Here is a 12816-nt window from a genome sequence, read left to right as displayed (position 1 = left end):
TTATCATAAAAAGCACATAATAACCCATTAGTTTTTTTCAAATAAAATTTAGCTTATATATAGCTGGTAAATCATGTTATGTGTTATGTAAATATTAAATACTAAGTAATTCTTGCGGTTTGCCATAAATTGGCTTTGCTAAATTCTTTAAAACTGTGACAAATTATTTTTTCTTAATTGTATTTATAATCATTTTATGTATAAGTTATTTATCCTTAACTGTATATATTTCTGATTTAAGCAAATATATATATATATATATATATATATTTATTTATTTATTTATATAGCGCTATTTTCCTTTCACACCTCCTATTTTTATTGCAGGTTATAAAAGATCGTCATCTAAAAGTTAGAAAATGTATAGTAAACAATACTTTTAGACCAACTCAATGTACTCTAAACTAGATCTGAAAAAATTAAAATACGAAAACGTTAATATTCGCTATTTTTTCAACTGGATGACGTATTTAGAAAATGAAAATTATTTAGAAATTAAACCTGGTTTTCACTGCTGTTTAAATTTTTAAAATTTTGAATGGAGTAGTTCACTAAACATGGAACCATTGTGCTCTAGGTAGCTACAAAACTTCTTGATATTTCGTATTATTGATTACCTCTCAAGTTATACATGTACTCAGTGCCGGTTTTAGCACTACCAGCGCCCTGGGCGAGATTTCTACGGCGCCCCTAGCTCAATTGAACCCCATACAAAAAAAGGCTAAATTTCGCCCCTTTATATTCGGCGCCCTGGACCATCGCCCAACCAGGCCCTACCCTAACGCCGCCACTGCATGTACTAAAGTATTCAAGTAAATGATCTCAATTTCTTTTCATCATCCGCGTTATTTCTTAAAATATTAAAAATGCCTTGCTATATAAAATTAAGCTTAAAACTTGGTTCTATTGCTGTTATTTTTAATAAGTAAAAGCAAGTTGATATGACTGGTTGCGCGAGCCCAAAAATTTTCGACGAATCCGACAGACTTTAAGAGAATTGAATTTCTATTGTTTAAAACAATAGATTTTTAAGAATGCACAACTAGCATGGTTTGAAAAAAAACAAAAATGTTGCACGTCCATCTCTAATACTTCCACGATTGAAGACATCTTAAGCTGCATACTCCAAAAGACGTCTTGTTAAGATGTCTTAAGGACATCTTAAACTGGTTGTTCCGACAGACGTCATGTTAAGAAGGCTTGCGAACGTCATAAACTTGTTGTTCCGACAGACGTCTTGTTAAGATGTCTCACGGATATCTTAAGCTGGTTATTCTGAAAGACATCTTAAACTGGTTATTCCGAAAGAAGTCTTAAACTGGTTATTCCGAGAGACGTCTTATTAAGATGTCTTAAGGACGTCTTAAACTTGTTGTTCCGACAGACGTCTTGTCAAGATGTCTAACGGATGTCTTAAACTGGTTATTCTGAAAGACGTCTTGTTAAGATGTCTAACAGATGTCTTAAACTGGTTATTCTGAAAGACGTCTTATTAAGATGTCTTAAGGACATCTTAAACTGGTTGTTGGAAGATGTCTTAATGAGGTGTTGAAAAGCCGTCTTAAACACGTCTTTAACTAGTTGTAGACGTCTAGACGAGTTAAAGACAAGTTAAATACGTCTTAAAGTCGTCTTATGTTTGGTGGGATTATTTCTTACAGAGCATTAAGATTTTAATTAACTACTACTAGGAAATGAGAGTTCTGGGACAAAAGCATTTTTTTCGTATAAAATCCCCAAATTTTTTTTATTCGGCGAGAATTATTTTGTGATTTCTGGGACAAAGCATTTTTTTGAATTAATTGAGTATAATTTTTTTCATAACGTGAGAACGCGTAATGAAAAATTTTAATTTTTGTAAAGGTGTTTAAATTTTCTTGCACGAAAAACTTCTTTTTCTTTTTTTCTTTCGTCTTGTTCTTTTTTTGTTTCGATGATTGATTTGTAAATTTCTATCTCCCGCCATTTGACTCCTTTATTTTAATGTGCCAAGAATTTCTAAATATAGTCAAAATTTTCAAAAAATCAAATTTAAAGAGGGGACGCTTGAGAATGGGGAGTTTGGTCCGGAGCCGATAGATTCGTATCCTTGCAATTTAATTGGGAACCATTGATGTATGCCGACCCGATGACGTTGTTGACGATTCTGATCGTGTTGACGCTCGAAATTCTGACAATGTCGTCGGACTCGTATTCAGAATTGGAGTCCAACTGTCTTTTTGTGAACCCTAAAACTGACGCGATGCTTTTTTCCACGTTCAAGTCCATCAAATAATTCAAACCAAATTTAATGGTTGATTTTAAAGTGTTGGAATTGGATCCGATTTTGATGTTTTCAGGGGAGTAACTGATTTTATTTGCAGTGACGTAACTTGCACTATGTGACGCGTAACTTTTTATCGTGTTTGAGACGGACTTTTGAAAGTAATTGTTAATGTCGATGATGTCGTAACTCCCTTCTGGAATGGCGATGTACCTGAAAAGAATTGTTTTTGCTGGTGATGTTTGCAAAGCTGTTGTACGTTTCTAGACCGAGAAAAGCCATTTCGTAACTTTTCCCTTTTTTAAAAACGATTTTGTCCAAAAAATTTGTTATGATTACGTTGGAATTTCCATCCACGTCGATGAGTATGCCTGACATTTTTTATTATGCGTCATTTTTTTTTAAATTGCCTCTTTTGGAAAATAAAAATCATCAAATCCGCTTCGATATTTTCCATCGTACTTTTTTGATGACAAATCAATAACCGCAAATCCGTGAGGCTAAGACCAGCAATGTCTGCAAAACTTTTTAAACTCTTCTTTTCCCATGTCGCTCGAAACGTGGTCTTGATAAATGTGGTCTACATTTTTTGAATCTTGAGGAAACAGACAAATAAAATTAGCATTTTCTCTGATGGTTTGTCTGGGGAGCATGAAATAATTTTGAGCCAGGTAAAAGCAGTCCACGTTGGAATGTCTTCCTCGGATGTAATATTTTTCACACTTGTTTTGTTTGGTTAATTGCAAATCGTCAAAGATCATCAAATTGTTTTTGGTTGAGTCGAGATCTTCAGGTTCAGGCACGTCGTCAGCTGTTTCAAAAAACTGACACTCCATGTTCTCTTTGTCTACATAATTTTTTGAAAGGTCATTAACAACACATTCAGGGTTTAAATTCAATTTTTCGATTTCACTTTGTACCTTGAACAAATCGAGAATAACCTCTTTTGGTAAATTCCTCTCGAACGAACTTTTCAGTATTTTGTACTCGGGTTGGAAAAGAGATTTTCCAAAAACTTGTAAATGGTGGTAATCCAACCATCCAGGTCTTAACAGCAAATTCAGAAGCAAAGTTGTTTTTCCACAACCTGACTTTCCGACGATGATTCCTCGAATGGTTCTCGGCAGAAGCTTGTTGTTGTTTCTTTTGCTCTTTCCAATATTCCATGACAAATCAGTAACTTCCATTTTTATTTAAAATATTTTTTTAAAAAATAAAAAATGTACTGCGTCAAATGTAAAAGGAAAACAGAAACGATCCATTTGAGAAACGAATTCTCAAAAAACAACAGAAATATGATCAAAGGAACTTGTGACGTTTGCGGAACAACAAAAAGCAAGTTTGTTCCTTCGCATGAATCATTTCAAAAAGGGGGAGACTTGGTTGAATTGATCAACAAATTTTCAAAAAAAATCAAACTCCTATGGGCAAAATTCCCAGGAGAAATGCACTGTGAGAATGTACTCTGAGATGGAGAGTTTAAGACATATTATATCGTATTGTAATTTAGAATTCATTGTATAGAAATAAGAGATAAGAACAGGTTGTGGTACTTCTTCAAATGCACATTCCAGGAATGAATTTTGCAGGGCCTGGCACAAACTTGGACAAAAGGCTCACTTCTACCGACATGTATCAGGAGTGGAGCAAACCGGTGGACAGAGTGGACAATGCAGCATACCATTACGACCTGGCTTATAAATATTTCAACGACATACAAAACAGAAATTTAGCAGATCAAATAATGTTTGAAGAGATGAACTCCATTCCAAACCCCACTCAAAAAGAAATTAACGAAAGAAAACTCATCCCTTACAAAAAAACCTAGTGAACTTCCAGTGAAAAATTGTTCCAAAACCCAGCGAACTTCAAGTGATCTTTTCCAGCGATCTTTTCCAGCGAACTTCCAGTGATCTTGTTCCAAAACCCAGTGAACTCCCAGTGAACTTCCAGTGAACTTTTCTAGTGAACTTCCAGTGATCTTTTATAGCTAATTAGCTATGAAAGTTAACTTTCATGTTTTTATATATAAAAAATGGAAGTTTAGCGAATTCGCTGGAATTTTATTTTTTAGGATATATTTTTTTTAAAACGTTCATAAACATTTTAAATATTTAAAACCGATAAGCGCGAAATAAGACAAATTAAGCATAGGAAAAAAAAAAGCTTAATATAACATTTATTTAAAAATATCAATATTTAGAATAAAAATAAAATGTATAATTAATAAACTACCTTAAGTATGAATACAAATTTTCATAAATTTTTAACAAGAAAATATAAAGTAAATTCACTAATATAAAGTAAATGTTTTTTTTTATTGACCTTATGGCTATATTTATGTCTCAGATTTTGTAAATCTGAGCCATAAATACGGGAACTCCATGAGTATTAACAACAAGTCTAATTGTTGTTTGCCCATTTTCTTCAAGATCTGCTAAATGTATCCAATTGTTATCGCAAGTATTTTTAAGCTGTTTGTTCATGTTTAAAATATGAAAAAAATTGCATTTCTTATGAAGATAGGATTATGTAAAATATTTCAAACATTTTGTACACTGCTTATTAAGACTTAAAGCAACTTCACAAACATCACAAAAAATTCTTTTAAGAACATTGAGCACTCTATTTTAAGAATACATTTAAATTTATTCGGATATATACATGTATGTATATGTATGAATATATATATATATATATATATATATATATATATATATATATATATATATATATATATATATATATATATATATGACATATTTTTTAAAAACTTTTTTTTTGTAATTATAAGGACTCTTAAAATATTTTTTATTCCAAAAAAATTTTAAACCTAGTGTTTTTGTATTAGATAGAACACATTTAGGGGGTGGGAACAAATTATTTTCAAAAATGCTGTTTTTGGGACACCCTAATATATATATATATATATATATATATACATATATATATATATATACTGAACAACATACCTGTGGTTTTGGAAATTGAGTAGAACTTAAAATAATAGAAACTGAAACTGTAGATATAAAAAAACAACGTTTACTTTATTACAAAAATTGGAAAAAAATTTTCAAGATGTTATATCTGTCAAATTTCAAAAAAGTTATGTTAGCAAAAGTTATATCAATATTGAATTATGAAACCCGCGGCGTTTTCGATTATTGAAAATCAGCGCTAAATTTCCACTAAGGTTTTAGATCACTGGAAATAAAATGACGTTTTTCGTTAAACTTCCAGTGAACTTCCAGCGAAGTCGTAAAATTTGCGGAAAACCCAGCGAACTCGGTGAATTTCCAGTGATCTTTTACATTTCCAGTGAACTTTCACTGGAAGTGTAAAAGATCACTGGAAGTTCACTAAAAAAAATTCCCGAGAGTCGTCTGAAATGGACGGATCAGCTTGCAGAGGAGCTTCACAAACCAGTGATTCATCATTTCAAAAGAAGAAAAGTGTTTGTGAATGACGTCGATGAAATATGGGGTGCAGATTTGGTCGACATGCGCTCTTTTTCAAAATTCAACAACGGAGTAAAATATTTGTTCATGGTCATTGACGTTTTTTCAAAGTATGGATCGATTGTTCCTTTAAAAAGCAAAACGAGTTTTGACGTGGCTGAAGCTTTCAGTAAAATATTTGAAAAAAGAAAGTGCACCAAAATGTGGGTGGACAAAGGAAAAGAATTTTATAACAAACACGTGAAAGCGTTGGGCATGCAATTGTATTCCACTGAAAACGAAGAAAAAAATTGCGTCGTTGAACGATGGAACAGAACGATGAAAGAGAAAATGTTTAAATACTTTTCAGCTAACAACACTAATAAATACATTGACGTTTTAGAAGAAATGGTGAAAAATTACAACAACACAAAACACTCTTCCATCAAAATGACTCCAGTTGAAGCCAGCGATGAAAAGAATAAAAATAAGGTTTGGATGAACCTGAATGGAAAGGTGCAAACAGAAGGACCAGAACCGAAATTTTCAATGGGTGACAAAGTGAGGATCAAAAAAAAGAAGTCCAATTTTGAAAAAGGGTACACGCTGAGATGGACTGAAGAGGTTTTCACAGTGTCAAAAATTCAGATCCACCCACGTACAAAGTCACCGACGCCAACGGTGAAGAAATTTAAGGCACTTTTTATGAGCAGGAAATGCAAAAGACAAATCAAGAGATATTTAGAATTGAAAAAATAATTCGAAAAACAAAGAGCAAATCATTAGTCAAATGGCAAGGATATCCAGACTCGTTCAACTCCTGGGTGGACCATAACGAATTGATACGTTTGAAAAAATAATATAAATAGTTTTCTTTTCTTTATAAAAAGATGAATTTTGTTACTATTGAAAATTTTGACGAGAGCAAATTATCGGTTGGAGAATTTTATTCAGCAACAAAACCAGTTCAGTACCAAAAGATTCCTCTGTTTTATGATTACCCCTCTGGTTCTGTCATTTTGAAAACTCCAGTTTTGTTTCTCTGGGTGTGTTTGACAGTTGCAGTTTTGAAACGAAAGAACTGAATGGTTATTCCATGTCCTTTCTTGGTTTTAACGAAAAAAATGGAATGAACGAAGAAGAAAGAAAGTTCATCGAGCTGACTGAAAAAATATCAAAATTTCTTCAAAAACAAGTCAAAGAAATGATGCCCACTTTGAAAAAAGGAGGAAGAGCAAAAAAAATCATTACGGAAGATTTGTCCATTTGGAAAAACAAATCTGAAAATCCAAGCGCAGCTCCCATTTTTCGGAAAGTTGTTCAAAAAGAAAAACGAAAAAAACATTGAAAAAAAAAAAACACTGACTTCTTTGTTTTTTAAAAAGAAAACATTGAAGTGACTTCTTCGTTTTTCAAAAAGAAAACATTGAAGTGACTTCTTCGTTTTTCGAAAAGGAAACATTGAAGTGACTTCTTCGTTTTTCGAAAAGAAAACATTGAAGTGACTTCTTCGTTTTTCGAAAAGAAAACATTGAAGTGACTTCTTTGTTTTTCGAAAAGAAAACATTGAAGTGACTTCTTTGTTTTTCGAAAAGAAAGCAAAAGACGAAAAGTTCGTCAATGAAAATAAAATGCGTGTGAAAGCAAATCCTTTGGAATAGATTCGACAAAAGTGCTTCGCCATCGCTTCTTTAAAAATTGAAGGTGTTATTTATCGGCGCGCAGATCGAGTCCATTCAGGTTAAACTTTCCGAAGTGGTCATCACAAAAAATGTACCTTCTTTTCAAAGCATCATGGGTGACGATTTGGATTTGGGAGAAGTGGAATCTGATTCTGAGTTGTGAAATCACGTAAAATTAATGAAAATAAAATGATTTAAAAAATTTTCTTTTCATTTAAAAAAATGTACGCCCCTCATAAGTTGTATAAAAACATTGCCTCAGTAGAAGACCAAAGTTTGAAATTGCATTTGGGTCATTTGGAGGAAAGAATTAAAGAGTTGGAACAAAAAAATCCGAAAAACATTATTGTGACCAATAAAAAATTGAGTCATCCAGCCTATTTTAATGTCAACGGACAGCACGAGATTTTTGCTCAACATGACATTAAAATTGGTTATCACACACACACAAATATCGTTGTCTATCGGTCTAAAATTAGAAAGTGGTATTGCTGTTTTTACTTTGATGAACAAAGTAAATGATCAATTGGATTATTACAAAAACGATGTTATTTTTTCAGAGTCTGTGGATGAAATCGTCATGACCATACACAATTACAGTTCATGTGACGTCACCATTAAAAAAGGAGAAAACTTTGTAAAATTAATCACATCGATTCGAATTTAAAAAAATAATGAATTTGTTAAAAAGATGGAAATAATAAAACACAAAGATAAAATTTATCCAACTCTTCCAACAGCACCATCAGATGAAGGACACATTTATCGACTTCAAAAAATAAGTGAGATCCAAAAAGAAATGGAGGATGAAAAGGTGAAGAGAATGGCTCTCAGCAAAAAGTATCATCAAGCTGCAAAGATTATTCGTTTTACAGATGATGGATTACAAACGGTGTGCATTGCTTTGGGAATTACAGGAATTGCACTTTTGTCAACCATCGTAGCCGCTCCAGTATCGATTGCGTGTGAGGGTGTTGCTATTGGAATGGGGCTTTTATCTATTTTTGGAAATCAAAAGAGCAAAAAACTAATGCTGAAGGCTGAAAAGCACGAAAAATTGAAAGTTCTTTCAGAGTCAAAATTGAACACCATTAGCGATCACATTTCAAAAGCGCTCATGGATGGTTTTGTGAGCGATTCAGAGTACGAATTAATTCTTGGCGAGCTTCAAAAATTTTAGACCATGACAGAGGAGATACGAACAAAGACCAAAAGCAGCATTGACGAAATAACCAAAGAGTCGTTGATCCAAAAAGGAAGAGAAGAAGCCATTCAAGCGCTTAACAACATGTTTAAAAAAGGAAAATAAACAAAAAACGCAAACTCGTTCGTGTTTTTGTTTAAGATTTTTTTCTACGTATTTCAAAAATGTCTTTTTTTAAAATACAAGACCCGAAAAAAACGGATGAGATTGTTAAAAATTACATGGCTAACAGAGAAAAGCTTTAGAATGACAGCATCAACACCGACATTTCATATACAAATTATCAGACTGAGTTGAGCAAGTTTTTCAAGCCTCTGATTGAAAGCAATGAAAAGGTGAAAAATGAGCTAAAGAGCATTGCTTACAGAGCGGTTGATAACAATCCACTGGCTTTGACTTATCAAGAAAGCAATACTCCTTTTAAAAGTTTAGAGCCTCCTGAAGAAATGAATGTTGAAAAGCCTCCTGAAAGAATGATTGTTGGAAATACTGCTTTGGAATATTTGTCCAAATACGCATCCAAACGATTTGCTTCAGATAGAGTGTTTGGAATTCACGCAGGAGAAGGTGGTAAAATGTACATTGGAAAAGAACAAATTGTCATCGATAAAAACGATGTCACTGTTGGTGTAGAAAAGGATACGGGAACAAAAGGTCTTTGGGAGCTTATTTCAAGATCCAAACCTGATAAAAACATTTACACAAAAGAGGACTTAGAAAATTATGAAAAAATTCTTATTAGTACTCAGGCGATTGAATCTGATACAAATCCGAACAGACGAAAAGCTTCGAGAAGTGAAAAATATGTTACAACCATTGCACCCATTTGGGACAGAAATAGAATTAAAACGAAGGGAAAAAAAGGTCACGGAGTGATCATACTTCCGAGCGATCCGAATGCTTTTGTGCAAAGACTCAACTTGAGCATCGCCGCATGGCATGCTGGAAATGTCGCATCGAGAAACGAAGCTGTCGCGATTTGTGATGAGTTGTTGAGACAAGGGGAAATTAATAAAGAGGAATACAAGTCGATTCAAAAATACATCGAGTCGTAAAAACAAAATGGATTTTAAAAAAATTTTCTCATTTTAAAAAAAAAGCTCATTGTTAACAAAAGAAGATATATAAAAAAGAACGTAGTAGGAGATGGAGGAATTATGGAAGCGGCTAAGAATTTTTTGAGGAGAATGATAGCTTCAAACGCATTGAGATCGTCTCTTCATTTATTGAGAAAGGCGGCAGCAAGCGAAATTGGAAGAGAAGCGATCACAGCAGCAAAGTCTGCCGGAAAAGAATTGGCCTCTTCCGCCATATTGACAGCCAAAGACGTTGCCATTGACAAAGGCAAGAAAGCGATTGAAAGAGTTTACGCTAAGACAGGGACGGTGAATCCAAACCAATTGGTCAACACGATTGTGAACGAAGCGGCAAAGGTAGATCAGTATTTGCCTATTAATCCTATGGAAGAGCTGCATAAAAAATTGTTTGGTTCGTCCATTTAAGTAAAAAGGAAAATGACGTAAAAGAATGCAGCCAGAATTCAAGATCTCGTCAAAATGGGGATTGGACTTTTGATTGCGTGAATTCTCCACGGATCAAAATGATATAAATTTTTTTCCTGTATTTAAAAAATGATAAACACCGACAGATTAAGAGTTGACGAAATGCTGGAATATGACACTGGCATTGAAAAAATTAATTATTTCGAGTACCTTCCAACAAATCTCGATTTAAATACTTCAGGATTGATCACGTTTGAGATTGATTGCCAGTCTGTGCAGAAATTTCCGTCAGAGGCTTACATCCTCGTCGAAGGAGTTCTGAAAAAAGCTGATGGAACTGCTTACACAGCAACAGACAACATTGCCTTGGTGAACAACGCCATAATGTATTTGTTCAGCGACGTCACTTATGACTTATCAGGACAAGAAGTGGAAAGAGTCATGTATCCAGGTCAAGGAACAACCATGCTTGGATTGTTGAAATATCCTTATGGTTTTCAGCTTGCAGATGGTTTGAAGCAAATGTGGTGCAAAGATACTTCAAACGCAACTGGAACCACAGGATTCAACGTCAGACGAGACCACTTGTTTACAGACACCTTTTTGGTTTTTGTGAAACTTATGACAAAGTTGTTTATGGATTCAGACACACCATCACCTTTACAAAGAAAGAATATGACGATGCCATTTATAGAGCTGGAACTGTTGCTGCTGGAATGATCGACCTTAAAAAATTAAGATTTTTTATGCCGAGAATTGAATTAGATAGTTTGAAGAAAGCCGAGTTTATGGATTTCATGGCGAAGAAAATTTCTGTTCCAGTGGCATATAAAGCAAACAAAGTTGAAAGACAAATCATTCCCGCTGGTCTTACAGAATTTACATGGACTCTCGGAAGAATCACAGACAAAAGCGTTCCTAGATATATAGTATTCGGACTTCAGACAAACAGACCTTCCAGTCAAACTGCAAATCCAGCCGTATTCGATCATTGCGATGTCAACAATTTTTACGTGACCGTCAATGGTATAAAGTATCCAAATTACAATTACGACTTGAATTTTGGAGAAAAGAAAATTGTTATGGCTCATTCTGACGCGTTCTCTTTTGATGAAAAATATTACGGAACAAACGAACTTGTTTGTCAATCTGGTTTATCTCTGCTTGAATATAAAAATTTTTTTCCATTGTTCTTTGTCGATATCAGCAAGCAAAAAGAGTTGTTTCTGAAACGGCCGAATTGGTTGTGAACCTTAAATTTCGAACAGCAACACTAGATAACACCTCTATATTTGCAGTGATCATTTCCGACAAAATGATTAAACTTGTTTCAGACGGAACAAACATGAATGCTGTTTATTAGATTATTTAAGAACAAATCTTGACAAAAATGAATTAAACAAAATTTTTTTCTTTTTAAAAATAAAAACATGAGATTCACAAAAAATTGCTGAGAGAAAATGGAGTCACAAAAACTTCAAACAATTTGTTGACTTTGATGAGGATTGCGGTTGAGAACAATCTGATCAGCAAAGATTTGCTTTTGGAAGGTGCAAAAGAAGACAGACCTGTAGGTCGACCAAAAAAAGAAGTGAAAACGGAAAAAGTGAAAACGGAAATAGTAAAACAAGAAAAGGTGAAAAAACCGATCGACCCAAAATACGAGAGACTTGGTACAATTCGAAAAAAACCTGTGACTGTGAAAACAACCACTGGGGAGGTTGTTGAATACGAATCCCTTTACAAAGCGATGAAAAAGACGGGGCACGGATGGAGATATTTGGAGTGACGAGATGGAAAAGTGGACTATGGAATCAAGATTGAAATTTTAAATTCTGAAAAACTCGAAAACCGCAAAAACGACTAAGTCCAAAAACTTGAAAAAACGACAGTCCAAAAAAAAATTTTTAACATGAAAAAAGTTAAAAAATTAAAAAAACACAAAAAATTGATTTTGAGTTAAATAAATTTCTTGTCATATAAAAAATGGAAAACAAAACTGTCAAAGAATTGCGAGAAATCGCCAAAGACCAAAAAGTGAAAAACTATTCAAAGAGGCGAAAGGCTGATCTCGTTGAAGCAATAAAAAGCACTAGACCTATCATCGCTCGGCGTCAAATTGTTCAAAGACCCGTAATCGAGCCGAGACCTGTCGTTGTGAGACCTGTGCCTGCTCCGCGCTCGATTGCTCAAAGTCCCGTTTCGAGACAGGTTCCTGCTCCGCGTCAGATTGCTGAAAGGCCTGTTCCTGCTCCGCGACCGACTTCTGATTTATTTTCAAGGTTGACAACAGCTGCAAAAAATGCTATTGTCGACAGTTTTAACAGTGTGCTTGAATCAATTGATCCGTATGTCCCAGAGGCGGTGAAGAAAAAAGTGAGAGATGCAAGAGACGGAGTCGAAAAAAGAATAAAGTTGATTATATTCAACAGGCCGGTTCCTGCTCCTCGTCAGATTGTCCAAAACCGGTTTCCGCACCACGTCCTGGATTATTTTCACGGTTGGCAACAGCTGTAAGAAATGTTGTTCAAAGACCGGTTCCCACGCTGCGTCCTGTCAGACCAGAAACTGATTTTCAATTGACCGATCACGCGTTGAGACATGTTGCCAAACAATTTTCGCATCAAGTCGAGCGTGAGCATTATGACTGGAGAGGAAGTGTCTCGAACTGTCCCTTTTTCGTCGCACTCTGGAATTATTTTGGAGTCGACGGATTTGGTAGAATTTT

Source organism: Hydra viridissima, unplaced genomic scaffold (assembly GCF_058129835.1).
Source record: "Hydra viridissima isolate aposymbiotic clone 2 unplaced genomic scaffold, HvirCarnegie_v1 scaffold_4, whole genome shotgun sequence".
NCBI lineage: Eukaryota > Metazoa > Cnidaria > Hydrozoa > Anthoathecata > Hydridae > Hydra > Hydra viridissima.
The sequence above is the reverse complement of the archived record's forward strand: the minus strand, read 5'-3'. Positions refer to the sequence as shown.